Source organism: Ptychodera flava, chromosome 2, assembly GCF_041260155.1.
Source record: "Ptychodera flava strain L36383 chromosome 2, AS_Pfla_20210202, whole genome shotgun sequence".
NCBI classification, from domain to species: domain Eukaryota; kingdom Metazoa; phylum Hemichordata; class Enteropneusta; family Ptychoderidae; genus Ptychodera; species Ptychodera flava.
Window position 1 is genome coordinate 27,398,252 of NC_091929.1, and position 8,636 is coordinate 27,406,887.

The 8,636-nt window shown below is 38.7% G+C and overlaps 1 long non-coding RNA gene across 1 annotated transcript; it reads right to left on the reverse strand.

The window, feature by feature from the left end:
- Positions 1 to 789: 789 nt before the first annotated feature.
- Positions 790 to 4,911, reverse strand: LOC139147765 (uncharacterized). Its single transcript, XR_011555796.1, has 3 exons — positions 4,843 to 4,911; positions 1,614 to 1,685; positions 790 to 902 (listed from the first exon to the last, which is right to left on the reverse strand). It is a non-coding gene; the product is annotated as an uncharacterized lncRNA (long non-coding RNA).
- Positions 4,912 to 8,636: the final 3,725 nt, after the last annotated feature.

Sequence of the window (8,636 nt, forward strand, 5' to 3'; positions counted from 1 at the left end):
GACCTGGTGGTAACAAATATTTGCACGTTTACGGTAGTTGTTACCATGGCGTCTATATACTACAAAAAAAGGTATCTTATTTTCAAATGCTCAGATCTTAGCCATTGGCAAATATAGCCATTCACTTTGACATCATCATCGACCCTGCGAGAGCCGTAACTGTACCAGCAACCAGTAGATGAATAGTTGGGGATAACATTATTCCAGTGTTACACTTATTTTTGTCGCAGCATGTTGTACAGGTTGGAATCTTGGAACCTGAAACAATTAATAAAAACCGCAAAAGATGAAACCATTCCCACCCTATCATGATACTGAAAAGTCCGCTACCTAAAAATGATGCACACAAGGTCAAATAAAGCAATTCTAATGATATATAAGAAGCTTACAAAAGACTGAAAGACTGGCAATCGTGAAGATTCATCAACGTCATCGTATGAGCATTACGTAATGTTCATATATCATGTGAAAGTTTATGTACTATTTATACGTGTACATGTTGCGATTTCACTGTCGTTTACAGGTTCTTTTTTGTAGCAGATGAGCGGTTTCATTACCTCCAGAGGAATTCTCCGTGACACAACTGTCGTTGCACATTGTGCGACAACCCTTGGAGATATACACCAATGTCCCTTTCGTTTCTACTCGATCAACCTGGACAATGACATAACGTAGAAGAAAGCAACACCCATGTTTATTAGACAAACAAAATATACACACATTAGAACTTCAAACTGAGATGCACAGAGGCATGAGACAGACATACAATAAATGTGTCATTAAACTTATGAAGCAACGTTGGGAGTCAGTACAGGTTATGACCTCGTTTTTACAGATTTCTTGACAATCCAATCCCTCACATTTATAGCAGTCCAAAGCAACACTGAATGTGCTTGCAAAACCTGCAAATGAAACATATCGCAATTTACCAGTACTATGCATAATTTAAAATAATATCGCATCGGTTAGCACACATTAATGGGATGCCGCCTGTGCGTTAGTTATTCAACTTTTTTTTATATTCAAAATTCTTATGTAGCAAGTTTTAAATTATATCAAAAGCTTTTGAAAGAAAATATTCTAATTCGAATGATTTTCTCGCATATAACCTAGTGTTTGATGATATACAAATAAAAATACAAATTATATATAAACAAACAAAATGAAGCACAGACTTTATTTATTAAAAGTCAGTCTTATTGTATTTTACTTGAATATTTAATGGACTGTTGCAAATAAGTGGCATAACTTAATAAATAAGAACTTGTTTGAAAATAACTAACAAGAAAGTGTTCGTTAGTATTTAACTTTATTTCACCACTGTATGTTAGAAATTACCTACCCACCCAAAAATCCACCAAGCAACCCACCAATTATCTACCTTCCTACCTATATATTTCATCCAGTCACAAAAATGCAGACTGCAAGAAATGTTGTATCACAAAAAATTGTTAAGAACATCTAGAACATCTCTTTAATGTGCACAGATATATGGTAATGTTAAGCAGATACATGCATATCTACGTGCATATATGTCGTGAACTGGTCAAAATATCGTGTTATACCGTCGCTGGGTGTGCTTTATTGCTTAAATATTGTCTTCCATAACTTACCCAACATTAATATGACCACAGCCACTCCAGACATTGCAATTTTGCTCGCTGATTTCTTTATTACCGATTGATCTAAAAGCAATTAAAAGAGAGATAAAGAGTGACATTATTCTATATTATTCTCATATCATGCACTGTCATATCTCTCTGTCTGTCTGTCTGTCTGTCTCTCTGTCTCTCTGTCTGTCTGTCTGTCTGTCTGTCTGTCTGTCTGTCTGTGCTCTCTCTCTCTCTCTCTCTCTCTCTCTCTCTCTCTCTCTCTCTCTCTCTCTCTGTTAAGTGACAAGTGATAAAGATTGAAATATATGGTGTATGTATTAAGGCTAAGTCAAGTCCGCTGAGAACATGGTGCAACAGATCCTACAAGATGCACGGCCGATATTTTGTAAGACTTAGAAGTTCCTCATAAATTTGGTATGTAGATTATTACCTTGTCTGTGCGTCATCATTATCAATCCTGTCTTAAGAAAATTTGACAGTTTGAATCGAGTACTACGTAATCTACGACCACAAAAGCTGTAATAGTCAAAAAGCGTGACCGTTCTATCGTTAAGATGCGTTGCTCCAACCAGCAATAAGATATCTCATATCAAGCAGTTGATTTCAAGGGAATTTGCGACTGTCACTAAATAAAATCTAAAATCGTACAATACCTGCCGAAAACGAAGCACGCGTGTGCTTAATTACTTTCTAGTTAAGAAATCAACATTTATAATATATCATTACAACACATTTACAGTGTGACGTATCACTGACATTCAGCATATACTCACAAGCACTAATAGGGAAGTAGAGGTAGAGATCAAGTGAAATTCAACGAACAGGGCAAGTACTTGATTGTTCGTCAAGGGTCATTCATGTGTTCAAATTGTTTTTATTGGTTTTGGAACACTGATTAACTTTTTTTAATTTGCATACCCTTTGAACTGCAAGAATGAACATAATTTGAATAGAAATCATTTCGTTACCACCAATGACATATATACATGTGTCAATCTCGAACTTATTGACATCATGAGCCCATCTAAACATGCTTTACATTATGTATTTTCTCTAAGTCAGATAACTTTTAGACATCCTCCCTATCACATATACAACAGTCTTCCCCTATTGCCTTCGCAACTAGATAATGTGATTTTGTTGGTTACGGTTCGTACTTCGGATGCGTTGGAAACAGGATAAGTATCAGACGTGAGTAACAGTTGTTAAATTTGCGAATCTGGAGATTAATTTGTCTACAGTAATGAACAGCTTCGTCCATTCAAATCATCACATTTTAGTCAGTTAGTACATGCAATTTTGTGTGCATAGTAACTTTATTTTCAATGTTTTTGCGTCTAATTCCCTACTATAAGGACGCAATAATATACTGGAGTATGCTCCTATAAATATTAAAAAGTGACTACAGAACATTTGCTAGAAGTTATGCTGAGCTATTACCTCGTCCTCTCTCTTTTCTCAAATTATAGAGAAGGGTTATAGATTTCACAGTTCTACAAGTTGATGAACTACTATAACACAAAGAGAGATTCCTTCCAATCCGAATGTCACGTTCTCCATAAATATGGTATAACTGTGTCCTTTGAAATGTGTTGTGCTTATTTTAGATACTCTTTTTAAGTGAATGTCGATTATATTTGTCATGACAAAACCCATATAATTTTGTCTCGACACAAACGAGAAAACCTTGCCTCTTATTAAGCATTTTGATGCATGATGCTTACCTGAACGATAAATCGATGGAGAGGTTATCAGACTTCATAAAAAGGAGTATTATCTGCATCGAGCAACCAACAAGTGACCAAGCCTAAGAGAGGTGTCAGTTTTTGACATGCAATATTTTTTTTTCTGCCAGTCCTGATAACAGAGCGCATTATTGAATTAAAGGAAATCTAAACGATATTAACCAACGTTAAGATTTTTAATGGTAGCCAGTCGTACTTTGACCTGTCTGTACCTCTTGCAAATGCTAGCAAAGGCGAGAACTTTTATCGACATTCGGCTTTGTAATAGCGCTTCACACCAGTGTTGCTAGATTTGTAAAGCAGGGGAAACATCGCGGGTGGCTATAGAACTCTTTACAATTTATAACACGACCACTCTCCTTACAATTGAAAGCTGGCTGTGGTGAGTGTTGACAAAAAAGTACAAGTTAGTTCATTTGGTACTTGTAGTGCTTGAAAATTTACGTCTGACCTATCCGAATTGTTTAGGTATGTCTGACACTAGCTAGATATCACATCGAGCCCTTACTCTGACGAAGCCATTCCGACGTTTTGCCGACTTTCGAAAAGATTGCACTGAGACACAACCATTCCCGGTCGTTGTTTTAGCCCCTATATAGTCAAGGAAGGGATCCTAATTAACTACATCTACGCAAAATATTGAGTTTTCGAGTGGTTAGCATATACGCAAGGGTATCAGAGAATATGGCGGCAGCGAGTGAGCACAGTATTGTTTCAGCTCTCCCTTTTTCGCACTGATGTGTGCACTCGTCCAAAGAAGTTATTCAGTGTTGAAAACGACAACATACGTTAACAAAGATCTACGGTCTCAGTTAGGGTACGTGATCAAAATGTCGTAATGAAGTCCTTTTGAGGATACTTTTGATGAAAACTCCAGGGAGCAAAGAAACCACACCCAGGACAACAATAATGTGGTGCGTTCATGTTTCGACCATCAAACGGCTGTACGTTAAATTTTCCAGTTTGCAGGCGACATACACACCAACCCAGGACCCACTACATACCCCTTTGGCTACTGCTTTCGCCCGGTAAGAAAAGACGATTTTGGCATTCTGCATTCAATTTGTAACTTATGGTATCACACAAAGTGTGAACAGATCCCTGACATCGAATATGTTCGTGAATGGAACTCGCCGAATGAAACGTGGACCTGGACGAACCAAGTGATTGTTGAACTGCCGATTTGAATATTGCACCAACGAAATAATCTTTTTTTGAAATAGGCTTACGCTTCCTTCAGACATCGTTTGTACCGATATCTAAAATACTATAGGCGATAAGTTTCCCACATAAGATGTCCTTAGCGAACTATAAGGTACCGTCACGTATACCATTTAACAACATGCAGACACGCACCTTGGATATACCGTTATTAGTGATGACATTTCGGCGTAGAACTTCCGCTAGTCGGCTTATGAACGATTGTTCCGAAAGTAATACACAAATCGGGCGCATATTGTCCCGTGAAGAAGTAATATAATTACCGTATGTGATGTTAAAACTGACGGTATCAGAGCAGCAAACCGGGCAATGTTGCACGGCAGACGTCCTGGTGAAAAAGAGGACAAAAGTTGAGGACTACCTGACATCTGCATCACAGATGGCGCTGTAGGAATTGCATTTGCATCACCGTAATAGGCCTCACTTCATAACTTTTTGTATCATAATATTAGTTTGATAAAGATTGTGTGCGATGTATGTTAGCGGGTATATGTCAGTATGGGTGCTTAATGAACTCTAAAGCGGGTCGAGGAGTCGTAGTCAAAATAATTTTAACAAGTTAGGTTGGTTATTGGACCAAATTTTTAGGGTGAGGATTTGGCCGAGGAGTTTTGACTTTGATGTCTTCGCTAGGTAACGGCATGCAGTCAGTTGTGAGTTCGAATCCGATAAAAAATCTACTGAATTGTCTACCCTGGGTCGAAATTTCTACAGAAATGACTCCAGTGTCATTCAAAGTCTCGGTCGTAGGTAAACTACGACCAACAAGCATGACTACCGCGGGTTCACCATTGATCTAGCATCTCTTCCACCTAGTTCCGATGCATCGACTGTAATTTGCGAAAACTTTCATCATCGATTTCGAAAAGTTCCCGACGAAGACCTACCAGTATATCTATCAACATTACCTTTTAAGCACCAGTTTACATCGAGTTTTCCCTTTTACCAAAATACAATGGCTCTTGCCAAGAAGCCATCGAAAATTAAATTTATGGACACAATTATTGATGAAATTTAAACATTTGAATAATATTGTTGAACTCTGTTGATATTATTTGCAATTAAATGCTGTACAACTAGCGACATAATACTGAGTACAAGTACAAGTTAGTTCCTTTTGTAGTTGTAATGCTTGAAAATTTACGTCTGACCTATCCGAATTGTTTAGGTATGTCTGACACTAGCTAGATATCACACCGAGCCCTTACTCTGACGAAGCCATTCCGACGTTTTGCCGACTTTCGAAAAGATTGCACTGAGACACAACCATTCCCGGTCGTTGTTTTAGCCCCTATATAGTCAAGGAAGGGATCCTAATTAACTACATCTACGCAAAATATTGAGTTTTCGAGTGGTTAGCATAAGCGCAAGGGTATTAGAAAATATGGCGGCAGCTAGTGAGCACAGTATTGTTTCTGCTCTCCCTTTTTCGCACTGGTTTGTGCACTCGTCCAAAGAAGTTATTCAGTGTTGAAAACATCAGCATACGTTAACAAAGATCTATGGTCTCAGATACGTGATCAAAATGTAGTAATGAAGTCCTTTTGAGGATACTGTTGATGAAAACTCCGGGGAGCAAAGAAACCACACCCAGGACAACAATAATGTGGTGCGTTCATGTTTTATCAAATGGCTGTACATTAAATTTTCCAGTTTGCAGGCGACATAAACACCAACCCAGGACCCACTACATACCCCTTTGGCTACTGCTTTCGCCCGGTAAGAAAAGACGATTTTGGCCTCCTGTATTCCGTTTGTAACTTATGGTACCACACAAAGTGTGAACAGATCCCTGACATCAAATATGTTTGTCAATGGAACTCACCGAATGAAACGTGGACCTGCACGTACCAATTGTGATTGTTGAACTGCCGATTTAAATATTGCACGAACGAAATAATCTTTTTTAGAAATAGGCTCACGCTTCTTTCAGACATCGTTTTTACCGATATCTAAAATACTATATGAGGCGATAAGTTTCCCACATAAGATGTCCTTCGCTAACTATAAGGTACCCTCATTTATACCATTTAACAACATGCAGACACGCACGTGCGATATACTGTTATTACTGATGACATTGCGGCGTAAAACTTCCCCTTGTAGGATTATGAACGATTGTTCCGAAAGTAATACACAAATAGGGGGCATATTGTCCTGCAGAGAAGTAATATAATTACCGAATGTGATGTTAGAACTGACGGTATCAGAGCAGCAAACCGGGCAATGTTGCACGGAGGACGTCCTGGTGAAAAAAGAGGACAAGAGCTGCGGACTACCTGACATCTGCGCCACAGATGGCGCTGTAGGAATTGCATTTGCTTCACGATAATAGGACTCACTTCATAACTCTTTGTATCATAATATTAGTTTGATAAAGATTGTGTGCGATGTATGTTAGCGGGTATATGTCAGCATTGGTGCTTAATGAACTCTAAAGCGGGTCGAGGAGTCGTAGTCAAAATAATTTTAACAAGTTAGGTTGGTTATTGGACCAAATTTTTAGGGTGAGGATTTGGCCGAGTAGTTTTGACTTTGATGTCTTCGCTAGGTAACGGGATGCCGTCAGTTATGAGTTCGAATCCGATAGAAAATCTACTGAATTGTCCGAAATTCTACAGAAATGACTCCAGTGTCATTCAAAGTCTCGGTCCTAGGTCAGCTACGACCAACAAGCATGACTACCGCGGGTTCCCCATTGATCTAGCATCTCATCCACCTAGTTCAGATGCTTCGACTGTAATTTGCGATAACTTTCATCATCGATTTCGAAAAGTTCCCGACGAAGACCTACCAGTATATCTATCAACATTACCTTTTAAGCACCAGTTTACATCGAGTTTTCCCTTTTACCAAAATACAATGGCTCTTGCCAAGAAGCCATCGAAAATTAAATTTATAGACACAATTATTGATGAAATTTAAACATTTGAATAATATTGTTGAACTCTGTTGATATTGTTTGCAATTAAATGCTGTACAACTAGCGACATAATACTGATCATATGCATCAGCTAATACCACGCAGCTCGCAGATGTCGCGATGCATGAACGTTCGTTCCGTTTTCGTTATGCCTGGCATTTCATCATGTTTCAGCTTTTTGAATGGCGTGATGTTAAAAGTTGATGTTTCAAGTTCGATATAAATGGTGGGGATGCGATTTCTTTTCATTCCCTTCAAAAATACATCGATTTTTTTTAAGTTTCCAAATCGAACCGAGAAAGTACTGCTCATTTTTGTGTTGAACGTGCGTGCTCAGTGCAGTGTGGAGTGCGAGTAAATGTATACAGTATACAGATTCAGGGCTGATTATGCTGGACGATGCTCACCTGGCTTTAATCTCATTTTATTCTGATTCACTGGCATTGCCGAAACTACAATATACTAGCAATAATGTCCCCCACCCGGCCCCTAATCGACTCAAGCAAACTTTGCACTCCTTAGTACTCGGCTTCGCCTCGTACATTATGTCGTACAAAGTTTGCTTTCGTTCATTATAGGTCGGGAGGGGTTGCATTATTGCTTAAATGTTACTTTGCCAGTTGATAAACAGGCTATCTAACTTTAAGACATATGACGTATATGAAAGACCTTCAGCATTAATAAATTCGTTACTCCAATAAAGTTTGTGTGGGATGTGTGATAGTGAGTATGAGTGCGAGCGCTTCATGGACTCTACAGCGTGACGAGGAGCAGTAAAATAATTTCAACAATTTAGGTCGGTTATTGGACCACATTTTTAGGTTTTGGATTTGGCCGAGTAGTTTTGACTTTGATGTCTTCGGTATGTAAAAGGGATGCCGTAAGTTGTGAGTTCGAATCCGATAGAAAAAATTGCTGAATTTTCTACCCTGGTTTGATAGCTGTGCTGGAGGACAGCTTGTCTCTGAGGCTGTCTTTCGAACAGTTAAGCGATGTATTCTGCGCTTTGCCACTCTGACAAAGTTTGTATTGATGTCTGATAGCGAGTATATGAGTGCAAGTGCTCCATGAACTCTACAACCTGTGGACAGGTCCCAGTCGGAATAATTACAACAAATTAATTGGGTACTGAAC